Genomic DNA, 17406 nt, shown 5'->3' on the forward strand with positions numbered 1-17406 from the left:
CAGTTGACTCCCACAAGATATCCTTTAACTTTTACATGTGCCATTTAGTTCAGGAGCATATACACACATATAAGTAAATAATAAATGTGGTGAAAACTAAATAAAACCCTACAAAAAGATTAACAAATAGAATCCTATTTACTTTTCAAAATAGTGCCCTATGGTCAAATGGGACCTTATCTATTATATGAGATTGATTAAATGTTGGCATTGTCGGCCCACGCCCTTAATCCCAGCACTCATGACACGGAGGCAGGTGGATCTCTGTGAGTTCTAGGCTAGCCTGGGCTACAGAGGGAGTTTCAGGACAGCCAGGGTTATACAAAGAAACACCGTCCTGAAAAAAACTAAAGAAAAAAGTTAGGAAATACATAGATAAAATTCCCATTATCAGTTGCTCTGCTATGGAGAACACCAAGATTTTGACAAATTCAAAAGCCATTCCCATCCTAAAACCAGGTAGAAATATATGAATAGGGAGATGTATGCTTGGATCCCTCAGTTTAAATCTGGCAGAGTGGCATTAGGCTTGCCTTAAGGACTGAAATACAGGGAGGTTGGAGCAGTCCCTGCTCTGCTCCTGAGCCCATCACCAGAGGATCTGTCCCAGGAAATGCAAGGAATGGTTTGAGTCACCTTTTGTAAAAAGGACTTGGAGGAAGGTGAGGATTTACCATGGTCACTACCACTCACTTGCTAAGAGGAACTTCAAAAGTACCTGTGCCTCAGTAGAAAGCACACACTAGCAGTGACGACCAGAACAAGACTCCATGAGCATGGGCTGTGGAAGCTGAGGAATCTCTCAAACGCCACCTCAGACGGAGTTGTCTTCCAAAGCATACGTGTTTCTTTGGCTCACAGTCCAGAGCATGGTGCTAGTACCGCATTGTGGCACAGCAGCATGTCACAGAGTACTGCCCATCAGTCACCCTCTCCTTAGCCCACAAATCTAGAAGTTCACGAGTGATTAATCTACCATCAGAGGAGTTCCTCAGCACCTAGGCATCTCTACATTTAACTGACTTACGGCTTAGGGATTAAGTGTATGACACATGGATATGGAGGACATAGTCAAGCCCTAGTACTCCTAAAAACAGCAAATAAGCAAAGAAAAAGTAGACTTGAGGCTAGGGATATAGTTACTTATATACTTGTCTAACATGTATGAGGCCTAGGGGTGGATCCCCAGCACCATATAAATCAGGTATGGTGCCATACTCCTGTGGTCTCAGTGCTTGGAAGGTGGAGATGGAAGGATCAGGAGTTCAAGGTCACCCTTGGCTTGAACTTAAAAAAAAAAGATTTATTTATTATATATACAGTGTTCCACCTCCATGTATGCCTGTATGCCAGAAGCGAGGCATGGTAGTATAAGCATGTAATCTCATCACTTAGAAGGCGGAGGCAGAAGGATTATGAGTTTGAGGTTAACTTGAGTTACATTATAATATCCTTTGAAAGAAAACAAAAATTATAAATGCTGTAAAAGGATTCATAAAATTGCCACATGCGAGGTAGTCATATTGGAAAGATAAGAATTAACTAGGATGACTAGCTTCTGCTGTCCTAGATCTCACATCCTGGCATAAAACTGGAAGGACGCTCCACTGTGGTCTCTGTGGTGTTTGCATTATTTCTATTAATAAAATATACATTTGTTTTAGCAGCAATTGTTTAAAAGCAACTGTGAACACATTGGGCTTCTTTTCCCAGCCTACATCCTTTAACATTCGGAGGCAGCAGGGACCACACAGGCCCCAATTCAGAGACAGGTACTATAGGCAAACACAGCAGTTACACCAAGAACCTGTCCAGTATGAGGCTGACAATGTAGCGTGCGCAGGGTGGACACTCCCACCCATCCCTGTCTGGATGTAATGACATGAGCCAGACTCTTTTCAGTCCCTGTACCAGGTCTCTCCAGGAGATGAAGGCTGAGGAAGATGCCTGCTCTAAACAAACCAGTTATGACTCTGCTGTTGTCACCAAGTTCACAGTTTCTAGTGAAACCACACAAAGGATTTCAGGAGTCGTTCATACTCACTTCCTGAAATAACAATATTTAAGGAACAAAGAAGGTTCTCACACCAAGTCCTTGACCATCATGTAGGATAAGGAGTGAATGCTTAAAATGTGTATCATAAGAGATCACATTGGTATATTGTGTGCATGTGTATGTGTTTGTGAGGAGGTATGCATATGTGCACACGCATACGGAAGCCACAAGACAACCTCGTGTCACTCCATAGGGACCAAACACTTTGCCTTTTTGGTTTTGTTTGTTTTTTGTTGTCTGGCTGTTTTAGTTTTTTGAGACAGGGTTTATCTGTGTAGTTCTGCTGTCCTGGAACTCACTCTGTAGACCAGGCTGGCCTCGAACTAACAAAGATTCTCCTGCCTCTGCCTCCTAAGTGCTAAGATTAAAGAAGTGCACCACCTGACTTGTTTGTAAATGTTTTGTCTGCATGTATGTCTGTGCACCACATGCATGCCTGGTGTCTGCAAAGGCCAGAAGAAGGCATTAAGATGGTGTGAGTACCAGGAATAGAACCCAGGTCCCCTTAGCCACGTTGCGGGTCTTTCACTGGCCTGGAGCTCACTCAGTCAGCTAGTCTAGCTTGTCAGCCATCTCCAGGGAGCCTTCCATTTCTGTGTCCCCAGAGCTGAGGTTCAAGCACATGCCATCATGCTGGCTTATTTTACATGGTCCTGGAGATAAACACAGGTCCTTATGCCTTACATAGCAGCACTTTACTGACTGATCCATCTCCCCAGCCTTTGGTGTCTTTCTTCTTCTTCTTCTTCTTCTTCTTCTTCTTCTTCTTCTTCTTCTTCTTCTTCTTCTTCTTCTTCTTCTTCTTCTTCTTCTTCTTTAGTTCATTAAATCGCATTTCAGTTTATTTACAGTTTTAGAGATCCAATTTTTCTATTTTTTTCCCAGTTGTCATGATAGTACACACTTTTGAATATGATGTGCTGTTTCAGTGCATGCAGACTCTGAGCAAAGTGAGGGTGTATCTCCTTCCCCTCAAGCATGGTGGGCCCCCACCTTTCTTCTCCTGTCCCTCAGCCTGTAGTGTTTGCACATGAAAACCCTCATGGTACATTAGGGCTGATGCATGCATTTTCCAAGCTCCTGAGCATGCCTTCTCGTTTGTAGCTCCCAATTTGTGGTTTTCCTCCTAAGACACCAGAGCTTGCTGCTTCCTGGCATCCTGACATCTCCTGCCACAAGAGGGCAATTCTCTGGCATCCGAGAGTGGCACTGCCCTGGATCCTAGGCCATATGAGGCGGCTTCTGCCAGGGCTCCACCTCCACCCCAGAATGTTTGGAGCAGGGACCTGCTCAGGAGGAAGAGGCACGGTTGTGATGTCTCTGTTGGGGTGCTGAGGTTGCTTGTGGAGATGGCAGATTGAAACCAGGGACTCATTAGCAGAGTGAGAACAGGTGTCACGATGGTCCAGACCGTAGGGTCACAGGATCATCTATGCTGGGGATGCCATGAGCTGCTTCACGCAGCAGCCTGGCCTGTGTCCCACTCTGTCTCCTCCACTGTCCAGCAGGGTGCTTGTGGAGCACCAAGCTACTCTTGGGAGAAGCAGTGTGATGTCTGACTTGAGGTGTTGAGATTGGTAGTGGGGAAATTGGGGATGTTCAAGAGCCAAAAGAGCCCATCTCCCCCCCCTCCGACCCCACTATCTTTTTGAAATTCTCCCAGCTCCAACCTGTCAGGAATCCTAGAATTATTTAAGAAATAAAATATAAGTACCATGAAATGCCATATTATTAGAACAAAGGGGACATTGACATCTTTTGTTTTGTTTTTATTTGAATTTTTAGGATAAGGTTTCTTTGTGTAGTCTTGTTTGTCCTGGAACTAGCTCTGTAGACCTCAAACTCACAGAGATCCACCTGCCTCTGCCTCCTGAGTACTGGGATTAAAGGCGTGTAACACCACCGCCTAGTGGCAACATCTCAATTATTAAAACAATAAAAGCCAAGCGGTGGTGGTCACACCTTTAATCCCATCACTCGGGAGGAAGAGGCAGGCAGATCTTTGTGAGTTTGAGGCCAGTTGGGTCTACAGGACAAGTTCCAGGACAGGCTCCAAAGCTATAAAGAAACCCTGTCTCAAAAAAACAAAAAAACCAACAACAAAAGAAGCATTGGATAAAAGCTAACATCCTTTTCTGATTTTTTTTTAAAGCATTTAATATACTGGGAGTAAAATAGAACATACTCAACACAATAAAGAACATGTTTGAAAAGCCCATGGCTGGTACTATGCTTAATGTGAAAACAGACACCTTTCCCCTGTGATTAACCATACAAGAAGGCGAGATTTCCCCCACAGCTCTCAGCATCCTACTGAGAGTGCTAGCCAGAGCAAGCAGGCAAGAAAAAGGAATGGCAGGAGAAGGAGCACTTTCTGTATGACATGATTTTATGCTGTGGACATTTCTAAAACACACAGAGAGAAAGAGAGAGAGAGAGACCTCAAGAAGCTGCAGGTTACAAAATCCACACACAAAATCAATCACACTTATAAACATTAGCCTTCAACAGCCCAAAAAGGAAATGAAGAACACCAGATACAGGTCCAGGACAAATGCCCAGGGCCCACCCACAGAATCAAAGCCATGGTGTCAAGGCCACAGAGTCAAGCCCACATTTCTGGCTTGCTTCCTGGTACACATGGCTGAGCAACCATGGGCAGAGTCTAGAAGGTCTTAAGCAGCCAAGAAAGCATGCATGAGATCTGAGACCTTGCAAAAGGGTAGTGAACCAGGCTCAGGGTAAATGCTTCCCTTCTAAGTCTGGGTTCTACTTCTACTCAGCACTGTATGCTGTTGGTCCTTAGTGTTTTCTTGGGATAAAAGCTCCTGGATGGCCAGAGAAGATCCCTAGCTTCAGAGAGATGAAGAAATACCTAGGATCCCCTTATCACACCTTGTGCCCTTCCTGCCCTGTAAGAAAGGAGCCTTACTGCCAAGGAAGACTGGCTGTTGGTCTTCAACAGGAAGTCTCACTAGCTGAGGAATTCTGGTAGGAGGAGGTGGGCTGGAATGGGGTAAAAGCTAGGGGTAGGGAATTAAGGCCCCAGAGTTAGGAAGAAACTTAAAGGGGCTGTGCTTGGGAAATCCAAATAGCCTAGTCTTCATCCTGCCCTCTTGGCAGGATGGGCCTTCCCTGCAGTCTCACTAGCTAGAAGGGGAGACTGAGGCCAAGAGTCAGGGTAGCCTGCACTCCAGGGAAGGAAAGCAGAGGAAGTGTCAGGGATGGGCAGGTGCCTGACCTTCTGTGTGACCACTCTACACAGTCACTGACAAGAACACCAATGGGAGTGAAGGCATGCCCAGGAGCCTACTGGGCAGAGCAGGCTCATCCCTGTTTATTTATAGGAGGGACAATAGGAAGTTCCCCAGTCACTGCAATAGATTATGCAGTTGTAGCCTGAGGCTGAGGCTTCCTCTCTAACCTCCTCTTTCCAGCTTTCCCCCTTTGCCTTACAGAACCTCTCCCCATAGCTTCACTCCTCAGCATTTCCCTTCCGGATCCTTCCCTCAGCCCAAGCAATCCTTGAGCCCTCCCCTCCCTAGCACTCCCCTCCCAAGCCTCAACCCCTCCTCCCTAGGCTGTGGGGCTGGCCAAGCCTCTCAGCTCCTAAGTGGGGCTCTTGGTCCTTTATGGGTCTCCCACCCCATAAAAGAGATCACAGCTGAGCAGTTCAGAACCTCTGGGAGCAGCTGAGCCAGCCGCAGCCTTGCAAGCTGGGCCTAGGGAGGGCATAGTGGAAGAAGGCTGTCTCAGCGTGTGAAAAGTTTTCTCCTGTGCAGTCTACTGAGGGACCTGTTTGGCTTTGTCTTGGTCCCCACTGGTCTCTGGGCCCTTCCTCTTCTGGGCCAGTGAGTAGGCAGGAGACCAGGCACTGGACAGGCCCCAGCAGACCTTTCCCTGTTCATCCAGAGGGATCAGACAGGGGTTGGTTTACAACAAACGCCTCCTGATTAATAAAAGTTTGATGGGAATTTCATATGTTGACCAGGGTCCTAAACATTTTCCAGGCACGTCTGGCAGAGGCCAAGCCGCCTGTTTATGTTCACAGTGAGACATTTTTTCCAGTGAGGTCCACAGCAATTGTCTCCTTCAGAACCAGCGTGGGGACAGACACACTCTGAGTGGGACTCTGGGTTGCTGCTACTGCCCAGGCCCACTCCCTCAATTGGTGACAATCTGATCCCTCCCCAGAAGTAGAAGCCAAGTCCTTCCTCACCGTGGGAGTCTTAGGCCAGATTCTTCTCATTCATTGTCCCTTCCTCACAAGGGTCTCAAAGGCCCCCATCCACAGAGGGGCTTCCTGGTGCATAGCACACAGCTCCATGCCCTTGGAAGAGGCAGCTTGTGTGGAACATCAGAGAGGGCCCCTACCTTTCCCATGGGGTGGGCATTGGTCTGTGGCCTTTTCCCACCGTGATTGGGACCAGCCCCCCCTACCCCCAGCTCAGAGCCTGGATGGGGGGGGTCTCCTGGGAAGGGTAAGAGCAACCAACGTGTGTACAAACAGTGAATGTCTGGGGTGGTATTTGGATTGGCATAATGGGAGCCAGGATGGGGTCCCCAACTGTGTTAAGCACCATATACTAGACTCCTAGAGGGAAAAAATAGCAAATGACATCCTATCAGAGGTACACCAGGGCAAGGCCTTGCTAAGTCCCCTAAAGCACTCCAGACCCCTGGTTCACAGGCCTAGGGCAGCCTCAGAGAGCAGCGATGTACAGAACTCACAGCTGTGACTATCTACCCCGGTTCTGCCCTCTAGGCTTCCACTGGCATGGGGGTCCAGTTTGGAGGTGGCAGTGGCGATGCAGTGTGCCAGCTGGGGCTCAGCCTGCCCTGCGGCTACACCAGGCCACCGTGTGTGGTCCTTGTGGGAGACTCTCATTTATTTTTCTTCCCCCCCTTCCTTTTTAATAAAATGCATTGGAGTGGAAGCCAGACACCACCTCCGTCCTGTGTCCTTATAAAATGTGTGTGCTGTGTGTGTGCATGTATATGCAAGTGCATGTGTTCATGGCTTGCTTTGGGCAATGATAGGTAGTTTACCTACACAAGTGTCCAGCTACACTAGTGCCCACCTATGTCACACTACACTACAGCCCTGCATCCCTGCGCAGCCATCTTTCTGAGGATGGAATAGGGATACAGGCCGTGACCCAGAGCTAACTCTGTGGAGTGCTTCAGGTTTGATTCCTCCCTGTTCTCGTTATAGAAGACTATGCCCCTCCTCAATTCCCCCAGAAGGCTCTCAGTGTAGGACTCCTAGCCACTGCTTTCCAGAGCCCTCCATCTTTGCTCTGTGTCCCCCACCACATTATTTTGCTTTGCCCAAAGAGTTTATCTCTGCCACACGCCCTCTACAAAACCTCTGTGAGCAGGCCCTAGCCTTTCCTCACGCCCTTGAGTACCTTTTCCACATTGTTCCCTACTCCTTGCCACCAAGGCCAGATGGCACCAAACTAGGCAGGTATCAGCACAGGGCCTAGATTTCCTAGGCCAAGAAGGCACCTGTCTAGTCAAGCTTCCAGCTGGCTTCCCCTTCCAATCCTCCTCACACACCACACACCAAGATGTGGTATTGTTATCAGACTTGGGGCCTCCTCTCTTCACTCAGTCATAGATTTTGTTCCTTCCTGGGCCTGTGCTTTGAGTAGGCAGCAAACAGAAGACTGGGAAGGCAGAGCATTCTGGGAATGGCAGCCCATGAAGCACCTTCTATTCTTCACCACTCTCCTCCAGTAGACCCCTCTTTTGGCAGTTCTGAAGTGCCTGGGGCACTCCTCATGGAGCAGAGGGGGGGGGGGCTGGGGCTATCCTTGTAGTCATGTGTATCCTCCCATGCTGCTGTGTGTGGGAAGGATGGTTTAAATGAGAGCGCTCCCCATAGGCTTGTGTATTTGACCACTTGGTCCTACAAACTGCACTTTAGGGGAAGGTTTGGGAGGTGAGGTCTTGGTGGATGTATGTCACTGGAAGTAGGTCTTGAGAGTCTGAGGACTCAGTACCATTTTCACTTTCTTTCTCTACTTCATGCTTGCAGTTTAAGATGTGAGGTCACAGCCTCCCCATTTCCGACATGCTTGTTGCTTGTTGCCACATCTGTCTGCCACAATGGACACTTATGTCTCTGGTACCACAAGCCAAATTAAGCTCCTTTTTTCCATAACTTGTTGTAGTCATGGTATTTTGTCACATCAATAGAAAAGCAACTGATACAGACCTCTAACTCTCCTGAGGTCCCCAACCTCTCATCCCATTCTCTCTGTGTCAAAGTCCTGGAAAGAATGCATCTTCAGCAGAGGCAGCATCTGGGAGGGCAGGTGTGGCAAGCTGGAATCCTGGAGGTCAGGGGCTTGGAGGGGGAAGGGAAGGCAGAGAAGGGGACAACAGAGGGGAAGGTTAGTGGGGAGGCCACTTGTGTCCCACTCTACAGGACAGCTGGGAATGTTCTCCAAAGCATCACAGTCACTAATACTCTCCACAGCTCTTGGCCTAGGTTATCCTTGTAGTCCTGAGTTTGGCTTCCAGGCTATGCAAGATGTCCTTGGCAGGAGAGGTCCCCATCCTCGCCACTGTGTGTCCTGCCTGGGACCAGGACTGGACTTAGAAGCAAAGAAGTTTTATCTTGGAAACTTTAACTTGCCCAGAGGCAAGGGTGGCCTGTGGAATCCACAGGGTGAGGCAGAATTGATATAGAGCTCTATGCTCAGCTTCATTTTGGAATAACAATCACTGTAGTTTTGAGAGACCCCATGCAAAAAGTCACCCAGCCAGAAGCATCCTGCCTCCATAGATAGTTACCACATATGGTCCTCTTCCCAAGATAGTTCTTCCGGCTCCATCTGACCCTTGGAGGTTTGCTGACTTGGTCAAATAGCTAGTCATCCCTGACCCCTAGCCTGTGAGGCTTCAGCAATGGCTTGTGATTGAGGAGTAATGATTATTCAGCATTGGATTGAACCTCTCAGGTTCATGGTTCCTGATGCAACAGAATACATATTCTTAAGCGGCTCTGGGGGATGGTTCTCAACAGATCTGGAGCGCACACGATCTACCTTCCCATAGTGAGTTGTCCCAGACCTATGAAGGCAGATGTGCACATGTGTGTCCACAAAGAATAGATGGCAGCCTTGGTGCCCCTGGGTCCCAGAGTTTCATGTGTGGGAACCTTATTAGATTCTGCCTGAACTTGTCCCTGAGCCAGGATGACCCTACCTGTGGTGCCACATGTGCCCTGACCAGGGGCTTCAGGCCAGAGAAGCAGGATCCAGAGGCCATCTGCATTGTTTCTGTAGGTAGGAGAAGTTAGGAAAACTAGTGAGACCTGGCCTACTTCCTGAAGGGTCCCTTGTCCCCATAGGGCCTGTGCTGGGGAGGCTACAAGTCCAGGGACCACCAATCCACCCTAGACTACCTTCTAGAGACAAGGTAACTGGAGAGGTCATTGCTCTCCCTCAACCTCTAACCTATCTGTGACCGAGCCTACTAAACAGCAGTGTGCAGTGGGCACAGAGAGCCAGCGAGGACAGCCCTGGCTCCATTTGCTCCCTAAGTTCATGGGCAGAGTAGAGATACTCCCTGTGGTTGTCTGAATGAGAACAGCCTCCATAGGTTCACATATTTGAATGTTTGGTCCCCAGTTGGTGGATGTGTGATCTTTCTGGAAGAGGTGTGTCCCTGGGAATGGGCTTTGAGGTTTCGAAAGACCACACAGACCCAGTCTCTCCTCCTGCCTCCAACTGTGGATCAGATGTGAGCTCTCAGCTACTGCTCCATTGTCATGCCTACCTGCCTGCTGCCTTGCTCCTGGCCATGGTGGTCATGGACTGACCCTCTGAAACTGTCAGCAAGCTCCCAATTAAATTAAAAAATTTCTTTTATACATTGCCCTGGTCATGGTGTCTCTTCACAGCAATAGGAAAGTAACTAAGACACTCCTGGGACTTTGAATGATGCCACCTACTTGTCTGATCAGGGAGAATGACCTCCACTCCCAGGTGGACAAAAGGCCAGGGACAGGTAAGGCAGGGGAAGGAAAGTCCTGACTCAGCAGGCACCAGGCAGGGAGAGAGCTCCACAAGGGATAATGCAACCGTGAACACACTGACCTACATAAGTGTGTTTGAGAGTACAAGCACATACTCATGCACGTGAACAGCACATATGTGTACACACAAACCTGATTGTGCACATAAGCCTACACATACATGTATATAAGCACATATCTACACACAGGATCCTCCTCAATCACACATATGAGCACATTTCATGCACACAAGTGAACATACTCATGCACAATACATAAGCACATATCTGTACACACAAGCCTGTTTTTATATACATAAGCAAACATGCACACATATGAACATAAGCACATACCTATACAAAGAGGTCCCCTCATGCACACATAAAAGCACTCATGCTTAGGCACACACACACACACACACACGCCTGCTTGTGTACATATAAGCACATGCATGTAATATATGAGCACATAGCTAGATACAAAAGTCTACTTGGCATACACATGAAAGCACACACTTAAACACAGAGTATGTTCTCTCATATGCAAGCACACATATACAAACACAATGCACAAATGAACATATTCTTGTGCACACACATGTACTCTCACACATGCAAATGTGGGCACACTCATGTAAGTACAAAAATGCACCAGGGTTGCTCACTGCGAAATGCGTTTTGCTTTAGTATTTCTGGCTCAAGCCTTCCCAGTTTGGGCTCCCTCCCTTTCCCTGGCTCAGGGAAACTTTGTGGGAGGCGAGGGGCAGCAGCCAGCAGCTGGACCTCAGAGCAGCCTGAAGCTTGGCTCCCTGGAGGACAGCCGCTGGGGCCTGTGTACACGTGTGAGAGGCCAGGCGACCCCCTGCATGGACGTCAGGGTGGACCCCAGGCTTGATTTATGATGGGCTCCTGCACATGTGTCAAACATGCTGTGTTAAGCACTGGCATAAAAATAATATATAGGTTACCACAACGTTTTTATGACCTTCCCCAGCCCTGCCCTGGAATGCCGGAATCTAGCAGGTGAAATAACACACGTTTCAGTGGTTGCAGCCGCACCGGGTGCGGGCATAGAGCCTGGGCAGCAGAGAAGACTTCATCTGGGCCAGGCTCTTGTGGAAGCCCAGTCAGTTGGATGCTACAGCACGGTGGGGAAGCAGACTCCTGGATGTTGTGGAGAGAGCTTCTGAAGCTTGGTGGGGAAGCTGTCCTGAAAACAGATGCCCAGTGAGGTCTCTGCAGATCCCTTCTTGTTCATAGCACTTGCTAGCTATCTGTCCTGGGACAGACTGCAGTAGACTGAGTCCAGGTGTCAAGTTATGGAGGATGCAAAGGAGGAATCGGTGACAGCCTCAGACTACGATATGGAAGGCAGATGAGGGTGGTCATGAAGAACCTGCAGATGTCCCCTGCATGTGATACCAGTGATATCACATCATCAACTATTGCTGGGTGGCTAACACCTGCCCTTACTCCCAGATCGATCTTGCTTCTGTCTTCACACTAGGAAACAGGATTTCTTCTTCCCACAGATGGGGAATGTCTTAGTTAGTGTTTCTTTCATTGCTGTAAAGAGACACCATGACTATGGAAACTCTTATGAAGGAAAAACATTTAATTGGGGGGGGGCTTATATTTTCAGAGGCTTAGTCCATTATCAGCATGGTGGGACATGGTGGTATACAGGCAGACATGGTGCCAGAGAAGTAGCTGAGAGTCCTACATGGTGACTCAAAGTGATCTGAGGCACTAGGTGTGACTTAAGCATATGTGAGATCTCAAAGCCCATCTCTACAGTAACACTCTTCCTCCAACAAAGCCACACCTCCTAATAGTGCCACTCCTTATGAACTTATGGGGACAATGACATTCATACCACCACAGGAAAACTGGAGCCTTCTACAGGACAAAGGCCCCTGTTAGAGGGACATCTTGAGGATGCAAACTACATCTGTAGTCCTAACACTGGGAGGCAGAGACAAGAATCTGAGTTTGAGACTAGCTTGGTCTACATAGCAAGTTCTAGGCTAGCCAAGGCTACCTATTAAGACCCTGTCTCAAAATAAACAAACAAATCACCCAAGCACCACCCTTTGGAATGCTGGGGAGTAGGTGGGATGGGGCTTTCTCAGTTGAGTGCCCCAGAGTCACTGGACGGATGAAACTCTCAGTCAGAAGAATAGTGGACAGTAGCTAGAGTCTGCTGTCGCTGGGGACTTGGTGTTCAGGGACACAAAGAGGCAGCCCGGGGCTCATTTGCTTGAGAAGAGGTCATCTCTACCCTCAGTCCAGGTGAGACCTGGGGGCTTCTGGGTAGGAACAGGCCTTGGTCTCCTCTGGTTTCCTGTCCATTAAACTTACTGTGGGAACCCCAGAGTGCCTAGACTGTTGGCTGAGACCACCTTCTGAATCCTTGCCACAAACCACTCCTGGGTAGGTTTCCAACTTCAGGAAGGCAGTGTGATATTGGGCCTATTACTAGGGCTGTCCCAGCAGTATGGGGCAGTCACCTTGTGCCCCAGGCAGTCGACTTTGGTGGAAGCAGCCTTGTTGACACACAAGGAAGGAGGCAAGCACCCCTCCGCTGGGTGTGGCTGGTTGTCCTCACAGGATGAAGCTGGGAGGAAGTTGGCCTGTGTTCCTCCTCTGGTGAGGCTCTGCAGTGTGGTGGCCTCTCACTCAAACAGGACCATCTAACCACTCAATGAGAGCAAGACTTGAGGAACCCAGCCTGGCCCAGAACTTACCCCTCTCCAAAGCACGGGCTTGATTTCCACAGGATGTCTTTCACTGAGCCCTGTATCCCCTGCAGCTCAGAGAGTCAGCTCACTGGGCCTGGACTAGCAAGAAACAGAAGGAACAGCCTTGACCTCTTGTCCTCAGAGACCCCATAAGGAGAAGCAGGAAGCAGAGAGAGGAGTCAGGTCACTATAGGCAGCTCACCTTCTCTCAGTCAGTAGAGCCATCAGTCACTCCGCTGTTAAATTAGGGGGTGTTGCCCACATGGTCCTGCTATGGGCAGCACAGAGCGAGAATTAAGGGGACATGGGAAGGGGAAAGGAGTCTGGGTGAAGCTTTTCAACAGCTGAGAATCAAGAATTCCAGCGCAGTCATTTCTATGAAGGTTGGTAACAGAAATAATCTTCCTTTTATATAGAGATTTTTATGTTAAATAGCAATGACCCCATGCTAAGGTCTAAGCCTACAGGACCTTCAAATATGACCTTACCCTTTCCCACATATTTTCTGAGAAATAATTTTTGTTTTGTTTTTAAGACAGGGTCTCTCTATGTAACTCTGGCTGTCCTGGCTCACTCTGTAGACCAGGCTGGCCTTGAACTCATAGAGATCCACCTGCCTATGCCTCCCAAGTGTTGGGATTAAAGACTTGTGCCACTACACCCAGCTTGAAATTTTACTGTTTGCTTATTTTTTTTATTTTAAAATCTTTAATGGTTATATTTAGTATGCATGTTTTAACTACATATATGTGAGTACCTCGGATCCCCTGGAACTGGGGTTAGAGACAGATGTGCCATATGAATGCTGGGAATTGACTCCTGGTCCTCTGGAAGAGCCGACAGTGCTCTTAACCACTGAGCCATCTCTCCAGCCCTCTGTGGAATCTTAAAAACAATACTAAACCAATTTTGTTTGTTTTATTCTGTTTATAATATAAATGTCTTCCCCAGCAACTCTTGCAACCTATTTGGGTTTTATCTCATCAACAATAACCCTACACAATGCATAGACACCACCTTATGATCTCACTTAGGTTCCTTAGAAACTTATGAAATATGGCTTCAGATACCACCCAAACTGATACATACATGTGGCTATTATGGAGAAAATTAAAATTCTCTTTGAGAAGGCCATACCCATGCCCCTGGGTATGTCTTATTTTCCTGAGGGCCTCTCTTTTCATGAATCTCTGTGCTAAAATCTCAATAAACTCCAAATCTTATTTCATATCGGCTCATCCTGAAGTTATTTTTTGAGGCAAGATCAGTCACCCATCTTTGTCACCCACTCCAAGCCTTAGGCAACATCATGGAAAAGGAGATGGAAAGAATGTAAGAGCCAAAGGAAGGGCGGAGTGCTGTGGACTGTGGAACGGTGTCTTCCAGGCATGATGCAGCCCTGTACTCTTGCTCACAGCGACTATAATTGCTTGTGCAAGACCAGGCCCATTAACACTGTCACAGAAAGGGGAGGGGGCTCATGGGGCCTAAACCAGTTGATGGAAGAAGGATATTTTTTCCAGTGCTGTAGCCACTGGTAAGTTATCCAAGTTACTGTAAATAATCCCTTACCCATGGTCATGTAAGCAACTCTAGTTAAACTAAGCGGGTTACAAAAATAAAAGACACAGAAAGTAGAAGGGAAGAGACGGGGGAATGGAAAGGGGAACAAGAGAGGGTGTCTTAGTCAGGGTTACTATTGCTGTGATGAAACACCATGGCCAAAGCAACTTGGGGAGGAAAGGGTTTATTTGGCTTTTGTTTCCACATCACAGTTCATCATTGAAGGAAGTCAGGGCAGGAACTCAAGCAGGGGAGGGACCTCGAGGCAGAAATTGATGCAGAGGCCATGGAGAAGTGCTGCTTACTGGTTTCCTCTCCATGGCTTGCTCAGCCTGTTTTCTTACAGAACCCAGGACCACCAGCCCTGGGATGGCACCACCCATAATGGGCTAGACCCTCCCACATCAACCACTAATTAAGAAAACACTTTACAGGCTGTCTATAGCCTGATCTTATGGAGACATTTTCTCAACTGAGGCTCCCTCCTCTCCGATTACTTTAGCTTGTGTCAAGTTGACATAAAACTAGCCAGCACACAGGATGCATATGATCAAAATTCTTTATATACAAGTTTGAGAATGTCCTAATGGAATCTATTATTCTGTATAATTAATATATGCAAATACAAAACTTAAAATAATAAAAAGAATTTGCGTCTACCTGAGTGGCATTCCCTGAAGGATATAAGAATTCATCAGGCTGCTGGCAGCTGGGCTATGTCTTCTGCTTGTCACCCCTACCCCTACCATCCCCTACCCCCACATATCACAAAGTCATCTGCAAGGATGGTGTCTTGGCTTAGATTCCACAGGTCAGGATGGGCTAGAGAGTACAGCTTGATGAAAGTGAGCCTGATGGGTGAAGGGCCAGGAGGTGAGTGGTGAAAATTCTTAGAGATGGGGCTCAGCAGGCCTCTTTAGGAAACCTACACAGCAGCAGCAAGCCTCCATTTCATGTTGTACTTTGTGTACCCTTGCCTGATGGTGCAGGAGAAACTAAGGCTCAGGGTAAGCCAGCCTCAGAAACAATTTGTTTCTTCTGAGGGGCTCTAGTAGAACCAGGAGACCTAGGGAGATGCCATGGCAACCTGCCATGATGCTGCTGATTGCCCCCTACCACTCCCCTTTCAGTCTTTGGGCTCACCCACATACCACCCTTGAGCCACCCTGTCCCTGTCAGGTTACCACACAGCTGAGGGACCACACATGATCTGAGAAATAGTTGGGTGAGGACCGCACTGTTGGCCCTATGAGCCCTGTGGAGCCAGCAGGGCATGGCATGACAGGCTTGGGGTGATGTGCTAGCTGCTCTCTGAACCACTGTTCCAGAATGGTGTCACAGGCTGTTCCAGAGCACCTCGCACCTCTGGATATTAGTGGGGTGGGTGGTGTTGCAATGCTTCTTGGTCCCATAGTAGGCACAGGGCTCTACTCACTCTGGCTTTCAACCTCCTGATGCACCTCTGTCTCTGTCATTGCCTCCTTTTTGTCGAATCTCTTTTTGGTCTCTGTCTCTCTCTGTCTCCTCTCCCTCCCCTCCCCCGCCTGCTCCCCCTCTTATTTCAGTTTGTCTCTGGGTCTGTTCCTCTTCTTCTCTGTTCTCTTATATTTCTCCCTATCTCAGTCTCCCTGCTTCTGTTTCCGTGGATCTCTCTTAGTCTCTTTCATCTCTCCCTGGCTGTCTCTTTTCCTAGCTTATCGTTGTCATTTATCTTTGTTCCTTTTTATCTTTCTATCTTTTTCTGTGTCTTTGTCTCTTTGTTTCTGTTTTCCTTCTCTCTCTCTCTCTCTCTCTCTCTCTCTCTCTCTCTCTCTCTCTCTCTCTCTCTCTCTCTCTCTCTCCCCCCATCCACTTTTGGACAGGTTCTCAGGAGCTCAGTGCTCAGGATTAGACATTGGGAAGTGCCACCAGCCCAGTGAATCCTCCTATGAGTAGGTAGAGAGCATCAGGTTTCCAGTTTGCCTTCCAGAGCAGTCTTCATTGATTCCTTTCCCATCGGGACCCAAAAGTGTGGGTTGGGACCTTAGAGCCCTCCCTGATGGAGTTCTCAGGCCTGGGAAGCCTGAGAGGCCATGCCTGGATCCAACCTGGAGACCAAAGGCCAACAGATGCTAGAAGTGCAGCCACCTGCATCTCACCCAGCACAGCAAGGGGATTGGGAAGGAATTCCGGGAATTCACTAGGAGGGAGAGGGAGGGTTGCCAAGGCAGGCAGTGGATGCCTACAGGAGGGGCCAAGATCTCTTTCCTTCAGCTTTCTAGGGTTGACAGAATTGTTACATCTTAGACCAGCAGAGACCATGATGGCTAATGATCCCCAAAGGGCCATTTTCTAGATGCTGGGCACTCTAGACCCTCACAGTTGCAGCCACCTCAGGCTGGCCTCAGCCCCTATCTTCTCTCTGGGTCATAGCCCCAGCCTGAGCTCCTGGACACATCTCCAGCTCTGCCTCTGGTCCTAGAGTATCAAAGGTAAATGGGAGGTTCCCTTCCCAGGGGAGGTATGGGGCTCAGATATCAAATGGACCAGCTACCAAAGGGAGATAAGACCCCACCCCCAAGACCCTAGCCGGTCCTGGAGGTTACTGGAGCCAGGCCTGGCCCTGAGCAAGTTCCATAAGACCCATGGGAGTAACCTGAAGGGAGCTGGCCAGATTACCCTGTGCCTGTGTCCAATGGGGAAGAGTGGAGGAGCTAGGGCCGTACAGGTGCTTCAGTCCTACTGAGGAAGGGGCTTCCAAGACTAGCTCCCTAGTAAGCCTTTTAGCGGTTCACAAGAAAAGGGAGGGAAACATCCTGGAGTGGGGGCAGTCTTCAGTATGGTTGTAGGACCTGTAGTCTACTTGAAAATGCCTTCCATTGCTGGTTGGAGGGCAAATTTGTACAGCCACTTTGGAAATCAGTATAGTGGTTTCTCAGAAAATTAGGAACCAATATACCTCAAGACCCAGCAATACCACTTTTGGGCATATACCCAAAGGATGCACACTCACACACAAGGACATTTGCACAATTATGT

Source organism: Phodopus roborovskii, unplaced genomic scaffold (genome assembly GCF_943737965.1).
Source record: "Phodopus roborovskii unplaced genomic scaffold, PHOROB, whole genome shotgun sequence".
Classification (NCBI taxonomy): domain Eukaryota; kingdom Metazoa; phylum Chordata; class Mammalia; order Rodentia; family Cricetidae; genus Phodopus; species Phodopus roborovskii.